This window comes from Rhipicephalus sanguineus, chromosome 5 (assembly GCF_013339695.2).
Source record: "Rhipicephalus sanguineus isolate Rsan-2018 chromosome 5, BIME_Rsan_1.4, whole genome shotgun sequence".
Lineage (NCBI taxonomy): Eukaryota > Metazoa > Arthropoda > Arachnida > Ixodida > Ixodidae > Rhipicephalus > Rhipicephalus sanguineus.
Genome location: NC_051180.1, coordinates 53,961,465 through 53,974,718, shown reverse-complemented (window position 1 = coordinate 53,974,718; position 13,254 = coordinate 53,961,465).

Genomic DNA, 13,254 nt, shown 5'->3' with positions numbered 1-13,254 from the left:
GCTGTCGCTCTCTCGAACGCATTAACCAGTTTAGTCAGTATCAAACAATCATGACCCTATAGATGTGCATTGCTGTTTCGCCACATACTGTCCGTTTAATATTACGGTGTTATAATTATTACAAAACTATAAGGGCATGGAAAAGAACTATCTGAACAATAATAATCACTGTGTCATGGCAAAAAACAAACAAACGAAAAGAACGCCCTTACTGGAATATGTCACCGTCAACTTTTGTCAGTTTTGTCGTACACAAAAGTTTCATCGTTGCCCACAAACCCCGGCTCATCCACGAACGGCCCCACGGTCGTTGTCCTCTCAGTCGTGCCGTCCCCACTTGCGGAACTAAGACGATAAGTTTCCGAGCTGTCGCCGAAAACCGACAACAGGTTCTCCAGATTTGTCAGAGCGTGCGAATTTCTGGGGATGCCGACACCATCGGTCATTTCAGTCTTTCGGACGCGCCTATTTTTCGCAATGACAAACGTCGACTGCTTGTATGGTGAGGCTGGAAAAAGCGTGCTGCTTATACGTGGTTTATGCAGAGCAGCCACGTTATTCGCAACCGGCACTGAACGCTGTTTGCCGCCGAGATTGGTCGCGTTCGCGTCGAGATCCATTTTGTTGGCGGCCTTTTCCGGTGAATGGTCGGGCGACACGCCGAATCGAAAGCTGGAGCGCTCAAGGAACACGCTCGTCACGAAGAACACCGCGACGAGTAGGCTCACGGTGAGAACGAGGACGCAGCTGCGATCAGGCTGCCTCAACTGCTCGAGTTTAAACGGCTTCTCGTTTGGAGTGGAGTGGAGATGTGGTTCGACGTTGATCGCATTGTCTACGATGGCAGCGGTGACGCGTGTAGGCCCTTCGTTGCCTTCGTCCAGTGGCCTGGTGAGTTCGTCTTCAGCCATTGCATTACTGCGGTCTTCCGTCAGACGACTTTCAGATGATGCCGCGTACAAGTTTTGGATCGATAATTTCTCGAGGCCAGAGCACAGTGCCGGTAGAAACATGTGTAGGAGGAGCAGCCCATCGGAGGTCTCCGCAGAATCTACGCTTTCTTCGGTTTTTGGAACATCGTCGGGTGAACTGCTATTTTGTCCGACTATAAGCGTTGCGATTGAAGCAGCCTGCAAGCTGCCTTCAGCTGACAGCTTTTCCAGCGTCGCCGTCGATGAGGAGGTTTCGATAAATAAGCCACGTTTGGAAGCTGGCTCCGGAACCTGAATGTCCAGACTTTCGCTCGAAGTCGACATCGCCACAGCAGGAGTTGCTCTCAACTTCGAGGTCGATGTCGAGGCCTCTGTAACGCTGCAGGACGTTTGCGTCGCCGTCGACGTGTCGACAGTGCTCGGACGGGACGAAGAACACCGTGCTTCCTGGACGGCCTCCTTCATCGATGGTTCTTCGGAGATGGTAGAAAACACTTCAGCCCAGCCAGCCGCAACTCTCTGGTGTCTTCTCTTACGAGCGTGGTAAGTGCCTGGTTTCAGGTATCGCGCCTTAGTTCCTTTGAACTTCGGCGATCTTGAAACCCTTTCGCGACGTTTCGTAGAGCGGCCGTGCTCTTGCGATGACGGGTAGCCTCTGTCGACTATGTCGTTGTTGTTGTTTTCGAATTCGTCGAATATCCGTGACTCGTATCGCTCACCGAACTGTACTTCTTCGCAACCGTCGTACCAATCTGCTCGCGAAGGCGGCCGTTCTCGGAATTCTTCGTTTGTGGAGCTACTGACGCTGGTAGAGAAGTCAGGGAATCCACTTTCGTAGTTGTACTCCCGTTGCGGTACGTACTCGTCCTTGAAGGCAGTGAAGTCGGTATCCATGGTAGCTGCTTTGTTCTTGTTCTTGTTCTCCTATCGACTGTGCCTCACACCCACAATGGGGAATTGGCCAAGAATTTAGCAGTTATATAAAAGGTTATAGACTTTAGAATAAGGGAGGTTACAGAATAGAACCGTTACAAATTTTATAGGAAATTTTCGTTATAGGAAATTTTTATAGGAAATGTATATAAAAAAACCAAAGTTTTTCTTTGTTGTATTAGTAATAGGTGCGCGTGGGAGATTCTTCTTTGCTTTCGTCTTTTAGCTCGGCGCAAATGAGCAACGATAAATCTTCCCATGTGGTACTGTCACTTGCTTCGGCCTTACCAGTGCCGACTGACTAGTCGAAAAATAAGCTTCCACTTTAGTTTAAAAAACCTAATAGCGAAGCTCTTGCCCGGAAGGCATGTTTATTCATTTTATTCATTCGCTTTTTTTTTCGTCCATAGAACACGCCAGTGGCAGCGTGTGTTTTATATAGTGCAAGTAGTTTCGTAAATTCTGTTTGCTCTTTTCCTTGTGAATAAAATTATTCACTTGTCACTCAGCGCTCGTCCTGTCCAGTCTCCCTTGTGCCTCGTGTTCTGCGCTGTTCAAACACGAATCTTAAGGAAAAGGCCCAAGTCTTTCTGTTGCTGTGGTTTTGTGAAAAACTTTAGGTTGTTCCTGGGACTAAAAGGCGCTCAAAACTGAACTCTTTCACTAGAACTGTTTGGAAGACCAGATGTGAACTAATTTTGATGGCGAACATATCGCTACGGACTGAGAGAGCGAGAGAGAGAGAGAAAGAAAGAAATACTCCATTGCCATAATGTAATTGGCTAATGGAAAGCACCTGTATAGAGCGAAATGCTTTATAAATTTGCCAGCGGCAGAGAAATCTAGGGGCCTCATACACAAAATTTTTCGTTCGCAAGTAGTTAATTCTTTACCGCTGGGTGGCCCCTTCGAAAATAGCATGTTCAGCATCAGAACTGGTCGAAAGTTTCTTTTACGAACAATTTAAGTGTTTGGATATCTTCGTAAAGATAGTGCCAGTTTTTAATTTATCCCCATTTCTTGGTCCGCGAGAAAACAAATGAAGAGCCAAATCCCAGGTGGTCGAAATTTTCGGAGTTCTTCACTACGGCGTCAATCATAATGATATTGTGGTTTTGGGACGTTAAACCCCAACAATTAATATAATAGACAAATGCGCAAAAAGTTTAACCTTTTTTGTAATAAACCATTCGTCATTAGCTGGATAACTTCGCTGTTGTTATGTTTGTTATGGAGAGTGGGCGGCGTCTATATTTTATTACGAATCGTGGTAGCATGCGAACTGTCTTTGTGAACGCTGCCGTGGTAACAGTACTCACAGAACTTCTTGACAAAGTGGAGTTGGCAGTTTTCGCGGCAAACTTCGCCTTATCTCATCTTTACAGCAATAAATGCGATAAGTGGTGCAGACTGGCATCACAGCGGACGAGAAAACGTATACATTCAGAAATCACGGAATTGAAATGGACTCGTATTTACAACGCACACAGTACGCAGTCACTTCCGCAGCGTCGCGAATTGAATCTCGGCTGGTGCAAATGTTCACGCCGTTCGCTATAGAGAAGTGCAACAAAATTGAGATGAAACACTCATTATTGTAGATGGTTTCCTGAACGGGTGGTAAAAAAAAGCAAGTGCACTGTTATTTGGTCGTGGAGATGACAAAATTTATAAACGCGAGTAAATATGCACTTATTAACGTGTCGTGGAAGAGCAGAAGTTCGCATCACTCGATGTAAGAGTATGTACAACAGTGTGGTTGTTGTCAAGGGTGCAAGGATGAACAGATGAAGTATTCAGTATGAACAATATGTAGAGACTACAGCAAATCGCGTTTACTTAACGCTTTCGCGTTTGAATGACCAATGTCTGGTCTTGCCCTTCCTTAGTAGATATAAACTGTCAATAACCTGTGGCGCATACCTGCATACCGTGGCCCGTGGTATACGGCTATCTACCAAACGTGTCTGCAGGAAAGGGTTTGACGACGTACGCGATAGGATTTTCAGTTTATTCAGGTCATGACCAGAGAGCTATATTCGTCAACCGCTCTTACGCTGCCATGCCAATTTCGGTCTACACTATGTTAAGGTGGCGATCACTAGAGCACTCAGACATAGGCGGCTAGATAGATAGATAGATAGATAGATAGATAGATAGATAGATAGATAGATAGATAGATAGATAGATAGATAGATAGATAGATAGATAGATAGATAGATAGATAGATAGATAGATAGATAGATAGATAGATAGATAGATAGATAGATAGATAGATAGATAGATAGATAGATAGATAGATAGATAGATAGATAGATAGATAGATAGATAGATAGATAGATAGATAGATAGATAGATAGATAGATAGATAGATAGATAGATAGATAGATAGATAGATAGATAGATAGATAGATAGATAGATAGATAGATAGAAAGAAAGAAAAGCTCAAAGTGCCTTTGGTTCAGACAGAGAGAGAGAAAAACAGAGATTTTTGCCAGCGTCTGTATACTGCTGGCATGCTACTCTGCGTAGATATGGGGAACACTAAGAAATGCTTCCCCTTTAATAGTATAACGCGGACAGCAGCTTTCGGCAGACGATGAAGCGATTCATTTCGGGCGTTACATTTCTCAAGCGATGATGGCTTAAGAAACGGGTCTACGTTTTCTCATTACGTGGTGAACACAGCAGATTTTCTTGTAAGTCAAATAAAATTTTTACAAAGAGGCACAGAAAGACATAATGCGCACCATATACCTCGTAGCAAACATACAGCGTATGTCGAAGACAGCCTCCATCGTTTATGCAACAAGCATCTAATTAAAAGGTGCTCTACTTCTGCTTCAACTTACTTTTTGTTTTTGTCTCGCACCATTTGCGGCCAGGATTTCTCCCCCCTCTCCCCTCCTCCCCAGTGCGTTAACATAACCCCCGAGATGACTTGAGCGGAAGACCTTGGAACTTATGTAGTAGCGGCTGTCCGGCAGTGAACCCTTGGTGCAGCCTCGGCCAGCGAGCTAAATCCCAGCGCGGCGCCAAGCCGGTGTTCGTGCCGCAAGCGGGCTTTGCCGCAGAACCGTACTACAGGCACCACGGCAGAGCCGCATTGAGAACACCGACTGAATCCCCGCGCAACTCACTGACGTGAGCTTAGAAAAGAATAGAAAGAAAGCAGCGAAATGATGGAATATACTGCGAGAAATAATAAATTCTGGTAGGCGGCATTAGGAAGGAGCGGCGAAATTTATGCGGAGTACGGTCTTCGCTGTTCTATGCTTCGGATTTGCACTGACCGTCATAGTCAGACAATTTTTTCTTGTTTTGCATGGGTAACATTATGTAAATACTCTCTCCGAGCAGGCTCTACGCAGCCACAGCACAGCGCGAACTGACAGTGATGAATATGGAGCCGCAGGCTCAGCGGCTGGCGCGGAATTCGTAACTTGAGTGATGTTTCGGGGTGTTTCCGGTGCCACGCGTGAGATCAGCACGCTGACGCCTTTTTGAGACGGGTTCGCGAATAATCTCTCCTCGAAGCTCCCCACATCGTCTCGAACGAAACGTTCTGTACATAAGGGGGGAGGGGGGAGGGCTGTTGCTTTTTATAAAAACTCTATGGGCTTACCTTTTTTGGTATTTATAACGAATTCACGAAAACTACTCCTGTTTCACCAAACACGCCATCGAAGGGTAGCTCCGAACGGCGCTTAATTGCGCACGTCATACATTAGCTTAAACATTGAACAAAATAGCCACGCAGTTTCGCTTTCTCTTGTTGCTTCAACTCTGGTCAGATTTCGTCCCGCATTAACAAGCTAGAAAAGAAAAGTTTGTCCAGGATTATCAATATACAAATAGTTCAAGAACCTTATAACTGGCTCTTATAGACGGCAGTGAATGCATGCATTTCGTATTAGCCGAGCAAAAAAATCATAACATGATAGTAGTTGACTGACCTATATCTTGATCAAATATCTCCAATACGGTTATTTAAAGAGTGAAATGTGGCTTCCAGTGGCTCTGTTAGTGTGAGCGCAAACAGTGTTCACCTGAGCAACAACAGCGCCTCATTAGTGGAAGTCTCGTGTCCGGCAAACATCAAGCGGCTATGGCCCCACCGCAACTGCAAGTTTCTTGTCAGCCTGGCAATTCGCCCTTGTTGACCTTTATTTGAGCGCACCCAAAGCGTCATTGTGAGTCCCTGCCTTTCATTTTTATCGCGATGCTTTTGTCGGTGTGCCTGCACTGGAACGATTGCAGTGGTTTATTATTACTTTTTTGTATTGATGGGTTTAGAACATCTGAAGGTTATAATAGCTGCATAGAGACAACGTGACATAGCCGGGCAGAAAAGTTCGAGGCTGTTGCCGTCTGGCACAATACGCAGAAACGTTGTCACGCCATCTGTGAGAAGGAGGGCAGAGAGGGCGGCAACCGTAATTATCACATGACGGGCTGGTTAGGAAACGGTGCAATTAAATCGACCTGCTGCGTGCGTTTGTGTACCCTCTTATTGCTGTTCTCGTGCGCCGGTGACTGTTAATGAGGTGTGTCCGCATGTAAAGCAACATCGATCGAGACATGCGACATTCGTAAGCGAAGTAATGAGACATTATACTGTTCAACTAAGGGTTACGCAAGTATTTTCACGCACATGACTTGAAAGCGGCCGCTTGTTTTTTTTTTTTTCTACGCAGCACATTCTAGCCAACGCAGCACTGCAGCCCTTCATTGCCTTTTAACAGGAATACAGGATCCATGACGTGACACCTAGTCGCCTCTCGAACTTAATAAATTAAATTATTAAGTTTTACGTGCCAAAATAACGATATGATTATGGGTCACGTTATAGTGCGGGCCTCCTGGTGAACTTTGGCGACCTGAGGTTGTTTTAACGTGCGCTTAAGTACAGCGGTGATCTGGCATTTCGCCTCCATTGAAATGCGGGAACTTTGATCGGCAACAAAAACCTGGTCCTTGAGGTCAACAGCGCGAAAGCTTATTCGATAAAGTGCCACGACGTGTACTTCTAGAACTTATCCTTCTAGCAGTTGGCTCCAGCAGTCTTTAGACACTGTGTGTTGACCAGTGGCAGCTGTGAGCGGTAGCTGCGCTGTCAACCAACAGCCGTCTAATTCCTGCCGGTGAAACAGCCAGCATATTGTGCGCTGCCATAATGAAAGCTAGATACGAAAAAAAAATACTGCATCCCTTTAAAAACGGGACTTTCAACTTTTCAGGGATTTATAGTTTTCAGTGGCCTTAGAATTGCTCAGGCTGTACAGAAATAGAAAAAGTAGTATTTTCTCTTACCGCCGGACTATATTGTCAATAACTAGACATTCATTGCAGACAATTTAGCGCAAAACTAACAGAGACGAAAATATGAACACAGGGCAAGCGTTTGTTATGTAACTTGGCAGGTCTCACGTGTGAGTTAGTTGGTCCATGATCTTAAGCAAGTTTTTTTTTTCATCATGAAATAGACGAGGTCGAATGACCGAGGACAAGGTGCACTAATAATGCCTAGGTGAAAATAATGTACTGTACTATTTGATTTCTCGATCAATATGGGCTGCCTAGAGAAACTACACGTGTAATACACGTCGAGGTGACTTCGAGTGGATGTACCACTGCCGTTGAGCTGTATGAGAGAATGGCTCGTGAGTGGCGATGTCCATTTTTTTAACGCATTTAACACAACGTAATATATTTCGAAAATACGATTAGAGGCTCCCAATTTACGATAACCATCTCGTACCGTTTTTGTATGGCTCCGTTATCTCTGCGCTCTGTTTATCTGTTTAACTACGGTTATTTTATCTCAGCGTGCTCTAGAGGCAACTACATATCTTCCTAATATTTACAGCATTCGGCAGGATTCTTTCGCTGATTGTCGAATAAAGAAACTTTGTCGCTTTAGCTCGTTTTTTCTTGCTTTTCCGCTTTATCATCCTCGTTTACCTTTCCTGAAACATTGTTTTCGCCCGAATTATATTGCTGCTTTTTCTCGTAATCTGCAAGACCTGTAACGCCATAGTGCATTGTGCGCAAGATTTCAGACACAGAGCGAACAGCGCACAATGAAAAGAGGAAAGCCAAGGCAGAAGCATGAGTGGTTATAACACTCGCTTCTTTTTCGCGACCGAAACATCCAGCCTTTGCCTAATCTAAGAACAATGGCAATTTCTTTTCTTTCTGAGCGGAAAGAGAAAACAATTAGGAATTGAATTAAATAAAGCGCCATCGGCGTGCCCCTAGACAAAACTACGTAATTACAACATGACGCGGGACGACCGAAGTGCAGAAAAAGAGAAACAAAAACTGCCCTGAAAGCTCTCGCACCTCGTCAACCTGTTTTCATCATGCTCTTATTTTCTCTTCTTCTTTCGGGTTATATTATTCTTCTGCTACTACGTACTCGTAAGCCTCTTTTACGCACTTGCGTGCGGAACCAAGTTTTGTGCTGTCGACGCCGGCATGCCAGTCTCCTTCAGCGAGACCGTGGTAAGCGCTGAGAAAACTCACCGAACAAAACAACGCGGAGTAATGCGAAACAAAACGAGAACCAGAAAACAAATGCACAAACAAAGCAACACATAAGAACGGAGGGCACACAAAGCCGAGCGACGCCTGTTCACAGGGAAACAAAACAAGGCCTTGTAATTGGCTTCGGCGTGCCGTGCACACGCGCTCACGCTTACAGGCGAGAATTGACAGGCAGCATACAAGCGAGCGAGTAAAGGCAACGACGCTGCGTTGTAAGGATTGGCGAGTCGCGCGGATTTGGTCGTGCGTGAAGCGAACTTGACTTTCGGGGCTTAGCGGTTGGATTCTTCGAGCTCCCGTTGGCCGATTTCTTTGCTAGGCCATTCTTCATAGTTCTGTGTGCTTCCATTGCATATATGACGTTCGTTGCGTGAGGATGCTTGGAGAACAACAAATAACAGGCGAGATAGGGATACACCCTGGCGGCGTTGGAAGATTGTGTTCTGTATTGACTGACGTTATACTTCCCAAAGTGCTTGCGTTACAAACGTCTATTTCGTAATAACATTCCAACACGTTCACGGCATATTGCACACTCGTGCGCGTGTTTTGCGATTACACATACAATATCTCCACAGTTCAAATTCACTATATGTGATGAAAGGCTCCCTTCGCGTAGTTTTTTTCTAGTTCACACCATTCTTTGAGAAGCGAACAAAAAAAAAAAAAAAAACGCCAGGCCTGCGCGGAAAGCGCAGCACAGTCACAGCGAAAGCTTGAAGAGCAGCATTTCTAGAGCTCGTTGTAAACTCTCTTGGGGCTACTAATAGAAGTAAACTAGCAAGGTACCCACTACGTGATAAATCACATTATTTGTGAAGTTGGGAAGCACCTACAACGCCATTATTCATCATTCTGCGCAGAAACGAGGTACCAGCTACACATCTGTAAGCCATTATGTGCATTTTTTTGACGTGACGACTGATGAAGATGAAGAATTGTGGCTCAGCCCTTTTTAAAGGGTTGGAAGCTTTCAACGGCTCACCAGTTACATAATTCGCATTGTGTGATCGGCCGTGCCGACAGTCCCAATTGCGAGATGTGTGGCACTCCTGAGACTATCGAACACATCCTGTGCGTCTGCCCACGATACCTCACGCAAAGAAATTCAATGGCGGCCATCTTGTTGTCATCGAAGCAACAAGTTTCAGAAAAAGTTCTGTTGGGACCACCACCATGTCATCTGCGCGATATTCTGAAAGCGCTGAACATGTTTTTGCGCGATACAGAGCTCGACGAGAGACTGTAAATAGTTTTTGGACATTCAAGGACTTACTTCGTCGCCACTTTTCTCCATCATCATCATCCTCATCTTCTCTCCCCTCTCTATACTACCACTCTCCCCTTTCCTAATGCTGAGTAGCAGGCCAGAACATTGATTCAGGCCGATCTCTCAGCTTTTCTGCCATAATAAACCTTTTCTCTCTCTGTGTGATTGCCGATCGCTATTTCGCTCTTCCACCATGCAATACACCATACGTTGACGTGAGAAAGAGAGAGAGGGAGGGGAAGAAATTTATTGAGACCTTGATGAAATGGATCATGTGCTTATGGTCTTCCTTGGCAGCCAATACAAGTGCACTTGCGAGGAACCCACTACGCTATACATCATTGTAATTTTTGAGAAGTAGGGAAGCAGGCACTATGCCATTTTCGCTATTCTACGGAGAGCCGTGGTACCTGCTAAATGCATGTAAGGCATTATGCGCACTTTGTTGATGCTGTGCCTGATGACGATGAAGAATTATGGCGGAGACCTTTGTAATGAGTTGGAGGCATTCAACGACCTACTCATTGCGCAATTCGCATTGCGTGACGCCTGGTTACAGAATTGGCGTTGTGCGACGCTTGGTGCTTATTTTACTCTTCTACCACGCTATATTGCATATGATAATGTGGTTCCTTCCCGACATGAAGCCTGTATAGGGTCTTTTTGCAAAGCAGTTTCAAGCACCGGCATGGCTCAGAGGTTGAATGCTGGGCTCACAAGCAGAGGGCCCAGGTTCGAACCTCGTTCAATCCTGCAATTTTTTTCTTATTTCGTTTTTTTTTTCTTATTTCGAGCGATAGTGGTTACGGACACCGGCGGCGGCGGCGGCGGCGGCGGCGGACAACTACGGCGCCAAAAACGGCCGCTGAAATGATCTCATAACAGCTTTCGCTGTAAAAAAAGGTAAGGGAAACGAAAGCGGCTGGGATTCAAAACCACAAAACAAGGACTAATACATACCTTTTTGTCTGTAACGCTTGTTACTATTTTCCCCACTGCTGCGCAGCGATACGAGATATAAAACGATCAGTTTGGTCTCGCGAAATTGGCCACGGTCCGAAACACAAAAATAGTTGTAGCTACCGGGTTTTTTCATGATTAACGAAAGTTTAGTTCAAAGCACGAAACCTCGACTTGTGCTTGTTGGGGGAAGGAACAAATCGAAGTCTCCGAAGAGGTTATAGATCAATAAGGCTGAAGCTACTCTGTTGCCACTTTGCTTTTCAGGCGCGCTAAAGGGAACAAGCGCCTGAGCTTAAAGGATATTGATTTGTCACACAAAGAGGGGCGGGGCGCGTCGTCTAATTTTATCGGTGTTTTCACCCCACTACTTCGAACAGCAACAATCGCAATTGAGAAGACAAGAAATTACATAGACGTCAATGTCACACAGCGGCGAACAAAGGAACTTGAGTGCTGTCGTCGTCTTTGAAAGCTTTCCGAATTGTCCGCGTTGACGCGGATCACTGCGAAGGAATCTTTTCGCGAGAGTAATAACAAAACTTTCTTTCTGTTTTTCAATGTGAAAGAGTTTAACAGGAGCGTATAGATGCGTTGACACTACCAGAGGGAGCCACAAATTGAAGAAATAGGCATTGTTGTGTACCAAGTGAACGGCTCTCAGTACAGGAGGAAAACATGCCCACGGTATTGAACAAAGTTTCCGGGGTCGGGCGGCCGCACCAGCTGGGCAAACCATTCCGACAGCACTGCGACCAGGTCGGTCATTTTTCTTTGTCAGCGTCTTAGATCGTGACATGGGCAGACAGCTCGCCTTCGCGTTGTCGCCGGCGAGCCGCTGACTCAGCGGCGGCCGTTCTTTTTTATTAGCGTTTTTTTTTAAAGAAAAGGTTGGCGCCTGCATGCGCGGCGCCCGATGCTGGGCTTCTCGGATCGGATAAGTGTCCACATGAAAGTGCAAATGTTGCGAGCGAGAATGAAGAAAAAAAAAACGAGTCATTCCACTCTATGAAGGTGGATCACCAGCGAAGCTGTGTAACAAACGGCAGATAGGTGACAAAGAGGTTCGATGAAGGGTGCAGAAAGGCAGAGAATATTCATGCAGGGTACAGAAAGGTGCAAAAAGTCCTTTTTAATTGAGCGTGTGCTCCCTTAAAGTCTTCCATTTGAGAATCATGCGTCTTTCTGCCGTGACATGCGATGTCTTGTCTGGATTGCCGCATGCGCTTGGCGTTTCGTGCACGACCTTGAGGAATCATTTGAGCAGCGTGCGTATTTTTGCCGCATTCTCCGTTTAGGGACCTTTTAGTGGAGCAGTAGTGGGTAGTAGGGTTTGCCCAATTTTTGTGGCACATGCATGCGCCAGGTGTTTTCTGTTCGCGGAGTTACTGTTCACGGAGCTACGACTGACCTCGTTATGTACACAGCTTCGCTATAAGAAAAGATGCAGGGAAATAAGTCCTCACATTGTCGTATCGCTTTGTGAGTACACGTGGTCATCGGATTTGAATTGTGGTTCCACTAAACAAAGCGCTGCGTCTTTCAGCTGTGCCACTAAAAGCCCGAAAAATCGATTCGCATACCGCGTGACAACCTCACGCCAACCACCTCACCCCTCACGCTTACCCATCAGGGGAACACGGCGCTCATGAAGCCATCAACCTCCTCGGCTCACTCTGACCAACTTTTTCACGCATCCACAGCATTGCATAATATGATAAGTCCTTATCACACTTCGACATATTACGGAACATGACGGTGATGGCAAAAAAATTACCTGGTAGGGAGCTTTACAACGTAATTAATGAGTCATAGCACATCCAAAAAGAAGTTAGAGTGTTTGCAGGTTCCAGAGCAAACATGACATAAACTTAAGTAACGTTCAAAACGCTATCGCAGTGGCCTTGTTAAATGAACACGTCTTACCTTGGACTGCCCTTAGACGAATATCTAGGTGCACCAAAAGAGCAAGAAGTCACTGTATAGAAATCGGGAGAGTGCTGCATCGACTGAGCGGCACGTTCGACCTGATTCTTGGAACGTCACGTTCCGAACACACTCGGAAAGAGAATTGAATGGCAATTTATAGGATAAAAAAAGAAAGACAACAGTGCAAGGTTTCAGCAGATAAAAAGGTCGAATACGAGATCGCCTGGAACGAGGTGAAGTAATTTCCAGCCCTTCCGCCAGCTAATGGCGAGCGCTGCTCTTTCGCCTAGGCTTTTGTAGTCACGTGTCATTCTGCTTTACCGGGAAACTCAATTCCGACTCAGTGCCTTCCCTATTATTCCCTATTTTGTCTTCCCTATTATTCGGCTTCGCACGTGCGCCGTACGAGGTCGGGTATGGCTGCCTGTTTTAGTACGTGATTGAGAGAGAGAGAGGCTGACGCTTTTGACTCTGGCGCAGGTTGTTGAGGCCTAAAGAATAGGCCGTGACCACGCGAAGAGCCTTTTCAGATTGTTGGCGAAGGTACTGTCTTTCTATTCACCATTGCGGAAAGTACATAGTTGGTAGGTGCCGTTTGTCCTGAAATGTTTGCAACATCGCATTCGAGTGTAGATAAGGCATAGTGTTGAAACACTCCAAATAGTTGCGGAATATCAGTT